We start from the raw sequence: 13,504 nt of genomic DNA, 5'->3' as shown, positions 1-13,504 counted from the left end.
ACCATTTCTCTCGTGATCATGCTTGCCTATGCGTTATTTGATCCCGGGGCAACCCATTCGTTTATTTCAGAACAGTTTGCTAGATTGATTGGTCTTGAGTCCGTATTACTTGAAAACATGCTATGTGTGACGACCCCACTGCATGATAGGGTGTTAGTATCATTGGGATGCTTGGATTGTAAAATTGTGATTGGGAATGTAGAGGAAAGGATTGATTTGGCTGTGTTAGCCATGTATGATTTTGATGTGATCATCGGTATGGATTGGCTGACGAAGCAGAAAGCCGTTATGGATTGCGGCAATAGGATGATCCAATTTAATCCGATTGGACATCCTAGGTTTGAATTTCAGGGAAACCGAGGAGGAACCTCGATCCCTTGGATTTCCTCAGTAGAGGCAACTGAAATGCTCGAGGAAGGTTGTGAAGGATATTTGGTTAATGTTAAGGATCCGACATTGGTGGAACCTAAGTTGGAAGAAATCCCTGTAGTGTGCAATTTCCCCGAGGTTTTTCCTCAGGAATTGCCGGGCTTACCGCCAGAACGGGAAGTGGAATTTGTAATAGAATTGGCCCCAGGTACTGAGCCGATCTCTAAGGCCCCATATCGAATGTCCCTATCGGAATTGAAGGAACTGAAAGTCCAGATGCAGGAATTGTTAGATAAAGGGTTTATTCGTCCAAGTGCGTCTCCATGGGGAGCTCCAGTCCTGTTTGTGAGGAAAAAGGACGGAACGTTGAGATTATGTATAGACTATCGGCAGTTGAATCAAGTGACTATAAAGAATAAGTATCCACTGCCAAGGATCGACGACTTATTCGATCAATTGCAAGGAGCGTCAGTGTTCTCCAAGATTGACCTACGGACTGGGTATCATCAGTTGAGAATTCGGAAGGAAGATATACCCAAAACTGCATTTAGGACGAGGTACGGGCATTATGAGTTTACAGTCATGCCATTTGGTTTGACAAATGCCCCTGCAGCTTTCATGGATCTGATGAACAGAGTTTTTAAGGAATTCCTGGACCAGTTCGTCATTGTGTTCATCGACGATATTCTGGTATATTCGAAGAGTCCGGAAGAGCATGAAGTGCATTTGACGAAGTATTACGGACGTTGAGGAACACGCACTTTATGCGAAGTTCAAGCAAATGCGAGTTACGGCTTAGCAAGGTAGCATTCCTTGGACATGTTGTATCGGGAGAAGGAATATCTCGTGGATCCGGCTAAGATCGAGGCAGTACTTAAGTGGCCCAGACCGACATCAGTGACAGAAATCAGGAGTTTCTTAGGATTGGCTGGCTATTATCGACGTTTTGTGGAAGGATTCTCGTCGATAGCCATGCCACTAACACGATTGTTGAAAAAGGAAACTAAGTTTGAATGGGATGACAAGTGCGAACGAAGCTTTCAGGAACTTAAGCACAGACTGACAACAGCTCCAGTCTTAACTATTCCATCTGGACCTGGTGGATTTGAGGTCTACAGTGATGCTTCGCTCAGAGGACTCGGTTGTGTACTGATGCAGCACGGAAAAGTAGTTGCGTATGCGTCACGTCAATTGAGACCACACGAGTTGAACTATCCGACGCATGATCTAGAGTTGGCTGCCATTGTTTTTGCACTCAAAATCTGGAGACATTATTTATGCGGAGAAAAGTTCCAGATTTATACGGATCACCAGAGTCTCAAATACCTGTTCTCACAGAAAGAATTAAACATGAGACAGCGTAGGTGGATGGAACTTCTGAAAGATTATGATTGCGACATCATGTACCACCCTGGAAAGGCGAACCGAGTAGCGGATGCGCTAAGTCGCAAATCGAGTATGGCACACTTGATGATCAAGGAGTGGACATTGCTGGAAAGACTCCGAGACTCTGAGTTTAAATTTGAATTAAGCCATATGTCAAATCTGCTGGCTACTTTGAGAATCGAGCCAGAGATTCAGACCAAGATTAAGGCTTTGCAGTCCACGGATAAGGAAATTCAGAAAATCGTGGAAATGGATGCCGCTACAAGGAAGCCAGATTTCCAAGTGTCTGATGATGGAATTTTGAAATTCAAAGGACGATGGTGTGTACCTGATGATACTGAGCTTAAGGAAGAAATACTAAGAGAAGCTCATCGCAGCAATTACAGTATCCACCCTGGCAGCACGAAAATGTATCAAAATCTACGACAACATTATTGGTGGAACGGAATGAAGACGGATGTTGCCAGGTATGTGGCTAAGTGTTTGACCTGCCAGCAGGTAAAGGCGCAACATTGCAAACCTGGAGGACTGCTGCGACCGTTGGAAATTCCCGAGTGGAAATGGGAACACATCACCATGGACTTTGTAACCGGATTACCGAGAAGCCAGAGAGGGCATGATTCCATTTGGGTGATTGTGGATCGACTTACAAAGTCGGCACATTTCTTAGCAGTACGAAAGGATTTTGAGCTAGAAAGGTACGCAGAACTATACGTGAGACAGATCGTTAGACTGCATGGAGTGCCGGTAACAATTACATCAGATCGTGACCCGAGGTTTACGGCGAATTTTTGGAAAAGTCTGCAGACGGCCTTGGGAACAAAGGTGCAGTTTAGTACAGCTTACCATCCGCAGACTGACGGTCAATCGGAAAGGACGATACAGACCCTCGAAGATATGTTAAGGGCTTGTGTACTGGATTTCCAGGGTAAATGGGAAGAACAGCTGCATTTGGTGGAGTTTGCGTATAATAACAGCTATCGCAGTATCCGAGATGGCCCCATTTGAAGCCTTATATGGCGAGCATGTAGGACTCCCGTATCTTTGGGGCGAAGTAGGTGAACGGAGTATTATCGCCCGAGTTGATCCAACAAACAAGTAGAAGTTGTCGAGATTATCCGGGAAAGGCTAAAGACAGCACAAAGTCGCCAGAAGAGCTATGCCGATCGGAGAAGACGACCTTTGGAATTCCCAGTTGGAGATCATGTTTTCCTCAAGGTGTCGCCTATGAAAGGGTTATCACGATTCGGTAAGAAAGGAAAACTGAGTCCGAGGTTTGTGGGACCGTTCGAGATTTTGGAGAAGATTGGCGATATGGCATATAGGCTTGCCCTGCCACCTAACTTGTCCCAAGTACACAACGTTTTCCACGTGTCGATGTTGAGGAAGTACGAGCCAGATCCGACACACGTTCTAAGATATGAAGAAATAGACGTGGACGACAGGGTGTCGTACGTGGAGAGGCCAGTCAGAATTGAGGATCGGAAAGATCGAGTACTGCGGAATAAGACAATCCCGATGGTCAAGGTAGTTTGGGAGCACCACGGGACAGAAGGCGCTACTTGGGAAAGCGAGGAGGCCATGCGACGTCAACACCCCCAGTTGTTCGAGGAACAAGTTTAGAGTACAAATTTCGAGGACGAAATTTTTATAAGGGGGGAAGAGTTGTAACATCCTGAATTTTGACCTGTTATCGGGATCAATAAAGTGTATATTAATTCTCGTTTGATTTTAGTAAGTCTCGCCCGGACTTGATCAATCACGGGATACTAACCAAATGGGAAAGGCTAAATAGGATCAGGTACGTGGACCAAGGACCCGATCGCGATTGAGTGCCGAGTTCGAGAAACATCGAGGGAATATTTTGGACCAATATGGGCCGATCTTAGGAAAATGACGGATTGATATAGTCAGATACGTACGATCGGATCGCGGGTGATTCCGCACGACCGAAAGTACGCCTGACTAACGAACCCCGATTTTAATCCAAACGATCGCGACCCCCGGTACTAGTGATAATTCCTCTCGTTCTCTCGAAATTCGAGACCATCATGACTCAGACAATCCTAGGTCGATACGCGTACCACCTAAACAGCCGACCGTTAGTGAGAGGCCCTAAGACTTCGAAACGAGTTATTTTGATCGCAATATTGAGCCCAAACTTCGATATCAAAATTTCAAGGGTAATTACGACTATTTGGTAAGACGGACGTCATTTTATAGTGGCCAAATAAGTTTGGGACAAGAACAGCTGAATATAGAAATTTCCACAGAAATTGGGGAAAATTACAATTTTGCCCCTGGGGACCTCGATGCTCGTTTCCGAGGCCAAACGAAATTATTTTTCGGAATCGATGCCATTTTGGGGCAACCATGCACGTCTGGAGTGCATACGGTCAAAAATTGGAATTTCGACCCCGGAACGAAAAATTACGGTTTTACCCCTCGAGACTTTTGGACCGGTTTTCGAGGGCTTAAAGGATGAATTTTAAGGATCCGACACCGGATTATGTCTACCATGAATATATAGGACCGGTATGGACAAAAATTGAAATTTCGGTTCGGGATCGAAAAAATTACGAAAATGCCCCTAGGCCAATTTTAATTAATTCCGAAAATTGAATTTAATTAGGGGTTTAACCAAGGTTAAATGGGACTAACCAGGTCTGGTCAGCCTTGGGTTAGTGACAAATGACCATTTTACCCCTAAATTATTGGATGAGAAGGAAAGATAGCCATTGGATCAAGGGCAAAATTGTCCAATTGGCCTAGATTGAGACACATGGAATCCACTCACACTTGTTGACCCATATTTGACCAGACATTTCTCTCTCTCTCTCCCATTCTGTTCTGATCTGCCGAGCCATTCTCCTCCTCCCCTTCCCCGTGAATTTCTTTTCCCGTTTCTGTTTCTGGCGTGCACGGTTCTGTCCATTCTGGTACTGTTCACGCCGGAACAGTACCAGCCGGAGCTGTCCCCGCCAAGCCAGCACCACCAGCAGCCCTTTCTGCTCAAGACAAGCCACCACAGCCCCGGTTTCAGCCTAAACAGAACAGAAACAGCAGCTAATTGTCTTCGCCGGTGTCGCTGCGGACCGCCGGCTTGCACCGGAGCGCCGCCGTCGATCCTTACCGTTCGTCGGTGATCGACCGCCCGTTCCCGTCGTCCCGAATCGTTAATAGGCGAGTATAAACCCCTAAACCCCTAATTAGTCTAATTGTGCATTTTTAGGGGTTAATTAGGCCTAATTGAGGGTTAATTAGGCTTAATGGTGTGTGGGATGTTTTGTATGGGTCATTAGGACCTAATGAGATGATTTAATGGTGGTTTAATGGCCTAAATTGTGATCTGGTCTGGTACTGTTCATGAGTACCGAAAATGCTAAATTTTGTTCAAGTTTTGTACTAATTGAGTTCAATGGTTAATGACTTAAAATTAGGCATTTGGTAGACTAATTAAGCTTATTTGAGGCTTAATTATGTGTATTTGGTGGTTGGATGTTTAGGGTAGGTGATTAGGGCTTAATGAGATGGTTTAAAGGTGAATTAGTGCCTAAATGTGCATTTTTCCTGGTACTGTTCATGGGGCTCCGAAATTGTTTTAATTTGTCTAAGTTTGTACTAATTGGGTTCAATTGTTGGTGACCTTGAATTGGTCATTATAGGGCTTAATTAAGCTTAATTGAGGCTTGATTATGTGTATTTGATGTTTGGGTGATTATAGTATTTGATTGAGGCCTAATGGAATTGTTTAGGGGTAGTTTGGTGCAAAATGGACATTCGGTTCTGGTACTGTTCACCAGAACCGAATTGTACCATTGGGCTTAATTGGAGACTTAATTGGTTCTTTGGCTATTGACTTGAGTTTAGGCATTTTTAGGGGTTGAGTAGGACTTGTATGAATCCTATCGTATGACCCCGAAGTGGTGAAAACGAATATTGAGATTGAATTGCCCAAGGCGGGCCTTAGGCGCATTAGATTGAGGTGTGAAATGAATGCGCGGAATGAACTTGAAATGGATTGGATTAGAGTGGAAATGCTTGGGTATGCCAAGAATGAGATGAACATGTCTAATTTGAGCATGGTTATGCTTGGTGTTTTGGCATCGATATTTAACCTTAAATTCCCGAGCATATGTTTTGCATATCAAGTGGTGATTGGTTGAAATTGAGTGAAACGATGTACTTGCCTGAGTTATAATCAATTGTGGCCTTCGGGTCGGGCCTACGGGTCGTTTTATCAACTGTGGCCTTCGGGTCGGGCCTACGGGTCGTTATAATCAATTGTGGCCTTCGGGTCGGGCCTACGGGTCGATTTATCAACTGTTGGCCTTCGGGTCGGGCCTACGGGTCGTTTTATCAACTGTGGCCTTCGGGTCGGGCCTACGGGTCGTTATATCCAACTGTGGGCCTTCGGGTCGGTATAATTGCACTTGACTTATAGTGATGCCAAATGCCTAACCTGCAGGGCTATGAGACATTATATTGGGCTGTGAGCTCGGGTGAATTAATGTTGTATTACTGGTTCATATTTTGATGCGTTTTATTTACCTTCTGGAGGTGCACATTAGCCTAGTTTAGGATTAGTGGTTTGTACTTGCTGAGTTTTCTCACGGTTGTGGTAAAACCGACATTTTCAGACCCCCGTCCATAGAATGCCGAGGAGCAGGACCCCGAGCCCGAGATAGAGTTTGAGGCTATGAGTTCAGAGGAGGAACCAGAGCAGTCCGAGAATTCTTCCGAGACGTCTGGGTCTGACCCCAACTGGATATCCTAGGGCAGACCTCAGTTTTAGGGGCGAGGGCCGATACTTTTTGACTGTAGCCTCTAGTGGTTAATCGATCCCCCTAGGCCACCGATCCCTTTTTGTACTCGTAGCCCTTTTGTTGTAGCTCTGGTTTTAATGGATATTGTATATATAAGTGTTATAATGAATGTATATGTTGTTTTTAATCGTTTGAATTTTGTTGGCTTGTGCTACTCATGGTTGCTTTTAAATTGTCTGGGTGTATATATATAATATATATACGTCGTTTCCGCATGTGGCGTGTTTTCTCTGATTTGGGTTTTCGGGTCGGTGACGTAACCTGGGAGCGTCGCACCTTATTTCGACCTATACGCGGATGTTCATGCTTCGTGGGGTACGGGGCATGACACCTCAGGTGTACGATTTGGAAGTTTTCAAAGCATAGGACTGACAGTGTTGTGTTGTATTTGGTTCGTTCTGTTAAGCTCTTGGATTACCGAGTTTGGATCAATGCTACGTCTGGAATATGGTCATATTTGTTCGATACAAATTTCATCCTGCTGTTTCTACTTTGGGAATAAAATTAGTTCTTTAAGTTCACGAAGGACAGCAGATGTATACTGAAAATATTGGTTTGGGTTGATGTTTCCTTAAGTGTTCCTCTCACTTGATTTGTCGAAATAGCTTGCTAGAGACATAAGAAACTTGCCTCGTTGCTTGTAATTGAATGAGCTTGTGACCGCATTTTCAATCTAAAATCTTCTCTACTGGTAAATGCAGAACTTTGAGTGAGGTCCAAGGCTCATAAAGCTGTTTACAATCACTCTCTTGTGACGATGGTCGTGGAGTATGCATCTGTAGTAAGTGTTCTTTATAAAGATTTTCCCGTTTACTTAGAGCTTCTTGTTATTACCTTCAGATTTCACCAATTTCAATATAATAACATCGTAACAAGATGCGAAGCTTTTTATTTTGCAAGTTTACATGTCAGATTTGACAGAACTTTTTAGTTGGACATGTCCTGGTTGTGATGGAAAGACCAAGGTAATCTGACTGCATTTTAATATGACATTGTTGCTAAGGTTGCGTAAAGAATAGGTCCTCAGTACTAAATGGCCAATTCTTGAGATGAGATTTTGTGGGCATATGCTGCCTTCTCTTATTAGCTTTTAACTGGTTATTAATGCCTTTGGATTTGAAAGTAGGGGTTCTAATTCATTGATCTGATAGTTGACGTCCAGCACTGCTTATAGGTATGTAATTCATGTTGCAGTGGCCTACCAATTTGCGATGCCTGTGATGCCTCTATGTTTGAATTTCATCTAATTTTTTGTCCTTATTTCTAATCAATATATATTACCTATAGGCATCTATTGGCGTGGCCAGGACCTTAATGCTGCGGTTATAGCTTTCGAAGGTACTCAAGAACATAGGTATGCATGTTAACTTTAGCAATTATACCTCTTACATTTGACATGCGAAGGATTTGATGAAAATTTAAGCTAAGAAGAGTAGCCTCCGGTGACTGCGTACACAAAGCACATGGGTCTGCTGTCCATAAGAAGGGAAAACAGTGAATCATTTCCACTGAGACATGAAAGTTATGTGCTTGTAAATGTAGAAGGAGTCATGAGGAGATCACATACTTCACTAATTTTTGTTCTTGGAAAAGTTGTTTGAACTTTTCAGTTAGTGGTTACTTCTATTTATGTCTACAGCATACAGAACTGGGTCGAAGATTTCTACCGGAAACAGCTTGTCCTAAACTACCCCCGCATGCCTGTAGCCATGGTTCTAGAGATGATGAGCCTCTTGCAAGTTGTGGATACTTCTGATTTGGAATGAGTTACAGTCTTATTCTATTGTCTTTGCTTAGGTTCATCATGGATTTATTATGCTTGTCGCTATACGACAGTGCAACCTGGTACTTTGGATGCTGTTAGAAGAGCCAAGGATTTGACATCAACGTCATGGTGACAGGGCATTCTATGGGAGGGCCTATGGCATACTTTTGCGGACTTGATATCATGGTAAGATAGTTAAAAACTTGTTATGGGTTCAGATATTGGTTCTTCTCTATTGTGTTCTTCCATTTATTCAGTTTTGGTCCGTTAAGAGTTACCCGGAATTCTCTGCGAACTCTGCCTTGAAGAGTCTAGACTCTGGAGACTCTGGATATCTTGAACTTTCTATGGTTTCATATTTATATTTACAATTGGTCAGCATCTTGTTTTTTTTCTTTTTTGGTAAATCAACCCGTAGACAAAACACAAGCAGAATGGGTTGCAAACAACCCTTTACCTAAACCATCTATGGTCTACGTATTTAGTTGTGTGAATTGTCTTACATGTTAAGCCATGGAGCTTAAAGTTGGTTGAATACCTAAATATAGTGGATAAAGACTTCCAACTAATCATTACAAAGTTTACTTGCTGGAAACTTTATGGGATTATTGATTTGTTTATGGTCTCGATATATAACTTTTGCAAGCGCCCGAAGCTCAAATTTTATGTCATGTAATCTTGAATTGCTAATGCTTTTTAGACTAGAATATATTGATCCTAAATCTGTGTTCGTGGCATGTTTCGTCTGTCTCTTTCTAACCAAAAGAAGCAGCTCCTTTTCGATCGGGCTACTGGCCGATATGTTGTAGGCTGGAACCAATTCTAAATGTCTAACTTATGCTTTTTGTCTCAGCTTTATTGGACAAAGTGGTCCAGAGTTTTCTAGGCACCTGTTGTGGAATTGGTACCAGAAATGGTACCCACCCCAAAGTCATGTCCCATTAATTCTCTTCTCCATGACAAATAGTGATTTTTTAGGGTCAAACTTTGTCTTGAACTCAGATTATACAGACATTCACGTGGCCTATGATAGGATCATAGGTTGGATGAACTTTAGACTAAACCTTTTCTCGAAGTATTAATAGCAACTGCGACATCTTGTCTGAACACTTGGATGGTTTAAGATGTCATTTTTGTTTGCTGGTTTCTTGCTGAAAATTGTTCTGAGCCGATTGTGACGTCATGCCCATGGGTCGTGGCCCTTTCCATGCGTAGTGGCCCTTTTTAAGATTTTGTTTCTCCTTTACTATTAATGACCGTAAGTTTTGGGTTTCTAGAGGCAATTTCACCACGAACCTGGAATTTCTTGTTTATGTCAGTAGGATATGACTCACCCCACCAACATCCAAGTGCTTCTTGTGGAAGCATTTAAATGCGCCTTGGTTGAAAATACACGCCCAATACCACCATTCCATATTATTAACACCTTTTTTGGATGTGAGGGTGGTGGGGTGGGTTTTGTTGTGGCTGTGGGGTTTAGTTTTGGGAAAATTATGGATGGGATCTAGACAAATTAACACTAGACCTCCAACCCTCATGGAGAGAAAGGGTTGTTCTATCGTTCACCTTCGTATGTGAGATGCAATATATGGTTATTGATGCATAGTAGTTTTTCCCCACGTGAAAGTATTAACATTCAAGTAATTTGGCTGTCTAATTATGTGTGGTGGAGCTGTTTTTTCCAGACCAGTGCTCACTTGATTTACTTATATAACTAAGGACACTTAATTTCCAGGCAAATCATGAAGCACAGATTGTCCAGGTTTTTACATTTGGACAACCTAGTATTGGCAATGCAATGTTTGTTTCTTACTACTGCATGCCAAATACTATACAAATAACTAATGGACATATATTGTGCCTCATTTGCCTCCGTACTATTCTCAGTTCCCACAAAAGACATACCATCACTTCCCTAGGGTGGTATGACTTTGATCTTGACGGAATATCAGATAAATTATGGGGAATTGTCGTTGACTGCATTTGACATTTCCTTTGCATTTATTTCAACCTATCTAACCGGAGAAGTCTTATTTTTTCCAACAATGTTCATACTCTCGTTTTTTTCAGCATATAATTTTATAGGTTTTGTTTGTTTTATCTTCTCAACAAAGCAGGGCAGTTCATAGTACTCAGGACCTTTTTAACAATATTTAAGGAACTCTTCTCATTCCTATAAAGCTATCATGAGTTTCTCGTACCAATTCCAAATTTAAGACGCGTAATAATGTGTATTGCTCTCTCTCTCTCTCTCTCTCTCTCTCTCTCTCTCTCTCTCTATGATGGTTGATGACCTAGTCTTAAGCTCTGTGCAATTATAAAGTATTAATCATTTAAATTATGTATGTCTACTAATGCCTATAATATTGACAACTAGCTCAATGACAGTCACGGATAAACATATTGATGTGAGATAATGTGAAAATAATTTGATTCCACCTGCTTGTCTGGTGATAATCTTACTCTTTTTTATGTGAGTGTTCACATGTAATTGGAATCCTTCTTTTTTTGTAGGTACGGCTGTATAATATAGGATTTGTTTGTCTAGTTTATTAGGTCAAGAAAGTTTGTGATGGCTCTGGAGAAGATCCAATTTGCAGCAGGTAAGGAGGTAGCTTCAGTCATAGCTACCTGTTACAAGCAATTATTTTGTGGATTTATCATGCTAGGTGCAATAAGTCATGTGACAGATCGGCTTGTTCTAGAGAATGCCAGTCTTTTATTACCGGAAATATTTACGGATGACTTATCATAGTATGTTTCTGCATATTGGTAACTGGTAATAGCCTCACGGACCATTTACTCTACTATGGTGCAAAATTAATGGCGGAGACGTGGGGATCGTGCAAAATTGTCATGGACCCACGATTCAAGGAATATGGAAGCGAAGACAAAGGATACCTTATGCTTTCCAGGAATCCTTCTCCTTCTGCATTGAGGCTGCGTGAAGACTCCGATGCCAAGAGTAACTTAACGTAAAATGCTCCCAAGTCAGCACCTAATTTCGTGAAGATCATTAGGTAACTCTGGATGAAGTTTGTTCATGTAATGCATTCCATCAATCTGTTTCCATGTCCATCACAAGATGCATAGGATCTCTACTAAAATTCACTTGGAATGTAAATAGCATGAAGTTGAATGTATCATCCTTGTAAACACAACTTTGTGGTACATATTGAATGAATGCGCTCGCAAGTTTACCTGTCAATCTAATCTTGGGCCTGTGGCATTTTTTACTAGACTCAATAAAACCTAATTAGGATGTGTGGATGCTGAGCTGAGCTATCCACAGCTAAATCACGCCGCTCTTTTCTTTCCTTTTTTTTTCTTTTTTTGGGGGTCGAACTTGTGTTGAACTTCACAAAATTGGCAGAGCTTTGTGAATTCTGGGACTGTTAGACTTGCATGGTTCAGAGATTAACCGGTTTTATAAGGCGAAACAAAGACTGTCTAGGGAGAACACTTTTCAATCTGCGACCTTACCTTCTACTACTGGCTTAATGGCACATAAAAGATTCTCGGCGCAACCAAGTACTTCGACTGTTCCATGGCAGGACAGATAAATCAAGCCATCTCGGAAAAAAATGATCTTATCTAAAGTGTGCGTCATTTCAATTGACGACCTCCGCTGGATTTCAACCTTTAGGAGGTAAGCAATTTATATCATCTTTGTTTAGACATGTAAAAATGATCTGATCGGCCTTTGGAACGAAAGCTATAAGCTTTTACCTTCTATTTTTGATATGCCGGAATTAACATTAGTGAAAACCGGAAAACCGAAATTCCTTCATCATTTCAAAGCATAAATTGCCAATTGTGAAACATTCAAAGCACGTTGTGCAAGAGACCAGTTAAGTCCTTGACACTATATGATAAGCTATAGTTTGTACATTACAATAAAAGCTAAAGTACAGCACCAAAACGTTGAGAAAGATACGCTATCGTCAAATCTACGAGTTACCTGCGCTAGCCCCAGCTTACCTTTGCAATAAGAACCCGGAAGTTTTTCTTGCTTATTACCAAGAGAAAGAGCTCAGGCCGACATATAGGACTCTTTTGTCATTTAGCGATTCTCCTTACCAATGTTGAAACCTAAAGCTCCATACCTAGGTAACCGAAAATGAACAAAAGAGCTTTTATCACGGATTAAAACCTACACGTTTGACTATCCTTCATTGTTTAAGGTATAGCAAAGTTAAGTTTTACAAGGCATGGTTATTAAGTTCAAATTTAAAGTACAAACCAGCAAGTTCCAAGGACCTCACATAAATGACCCACGTGTAAATTGACAAAAGTAATGCACTTTAATGCAGTAACACTAGCATCAATTTGACTTGTCTTTTATTGGTTACTCAATTAGCCCACCAAAACCGTCAAAAAGTAATATATCTAAACCAAATCAAACTCATGAAATAGATCAAAAGAAACCACGGTCCCATTTCATGAGCAGTTTACAACGTCCATCTTAAAGGTAGAAAACGGCTGCACTATGCCTACAACAATAGATTTCATGTCAACTTGCCAAAGTGTGATTGTAATTTATGTATAACAGATAACGATCCCAGGAAAGACTACAGTGAATATCTCTTGAGATGACATAGGACAATAAGAAATTTGTTTAAGTTTCAAATCTTCCTTGACAACAGACTTAGCTTTGGATGCAGGACCTTTCAAGTACCACATGCACTTCTTATTGGAAAATGAACTCCTCTGCTGAGCATGTCTTCTAAATTTTTCAAGAAATGGCTGAATCTTCAAAGCAAGCCAGACATTGCATCAGTTGAACCTCTTCAAGTTGAAACGATCAGAGGCCTCACGCATGTTATCCCTTTCTGCGAAGTATTTCAACCCGATCAACTCACATTAAGGATGGCAGTGCCTTCAATCAACAAAAAGCACTGATATTCAATGACAAACAAAAAGCGCTGAGAATTTCGAGATCCTTCAACGCTTGATATTCAGCATTGAAGAATTCAGTAATGCCCGAACATCACAGATGTTACCCATGAGTGCATTCAAACGATTCTTCTGGTCAACATCATCAAAAAGGATGAGAATTCCTTCACAAAAAAGCCTATCTTTAATTGTCTTGATCCCTTCATCAACATTACTTATTTCTGTCAATTTCCTTTTGAGGATATTGGAGATGAGTTATTCT

General features: G+C 41.6%; 1 long non-coding RNA gene across 7 annotated transcripts; it reads left to right on the top strand.

The window, feature by feature from the left end:
- Positions 1-6,939: 6,939 nt before the first annotated feature.
- LOC115669702 (uncharacterized) lies at positions 6,940-11,554 on the top strand. Of its 7 annotated transcripts, none has more exons than XR_008816385.1 (6): positions 6,940-7,362; positions 7,466-7,546; positions 7,708-7,755; positions 7,869-7,935; positions 8,379-8,532; positions 10,903-11,554. It is a non-coding gene; the product is annotated as an uncharacterized LOC115669702 (long non-coding RNA). The 7 variants fall into 7 exon arrangements; XR_008816384.1 differs by having other exon boundaries at positions 6,941-7,362; positions 7,705-7,755; positions 10,861-11,554; XR_008816383.1 differs by having other exon boundaries at positions 6,942-7,362; positions 7,482-7,546; positions 7,705-7,755; positions 10,861-11,554.
- The last annotated feature ends 1,950 nt before the right edge of the window (positions 11,555-13,504 follow it).

The sequence above is a fragment of the Syzygium oleosum genome, unplaced genomic scaffold (genome assembly GCF_021117445.2).
Source record: "Syzygium oleosum isolate NSW1041296 unplaced genomic scaffold, Sole_v2.1 Sole_v2.01, whole genome shotgun sequence".
Lineage (NCBI taxonomy): Eukaryota > Viridiplantae > Streptophyta > Magnoliopsida > Myrtales > Myrtaceae > Syzygium > Syzygium oleosum.
Note: the sequence above shows the minus strand (reverse complement) of the source record. Positions and strands in the feature narration are given on the sequence as shown.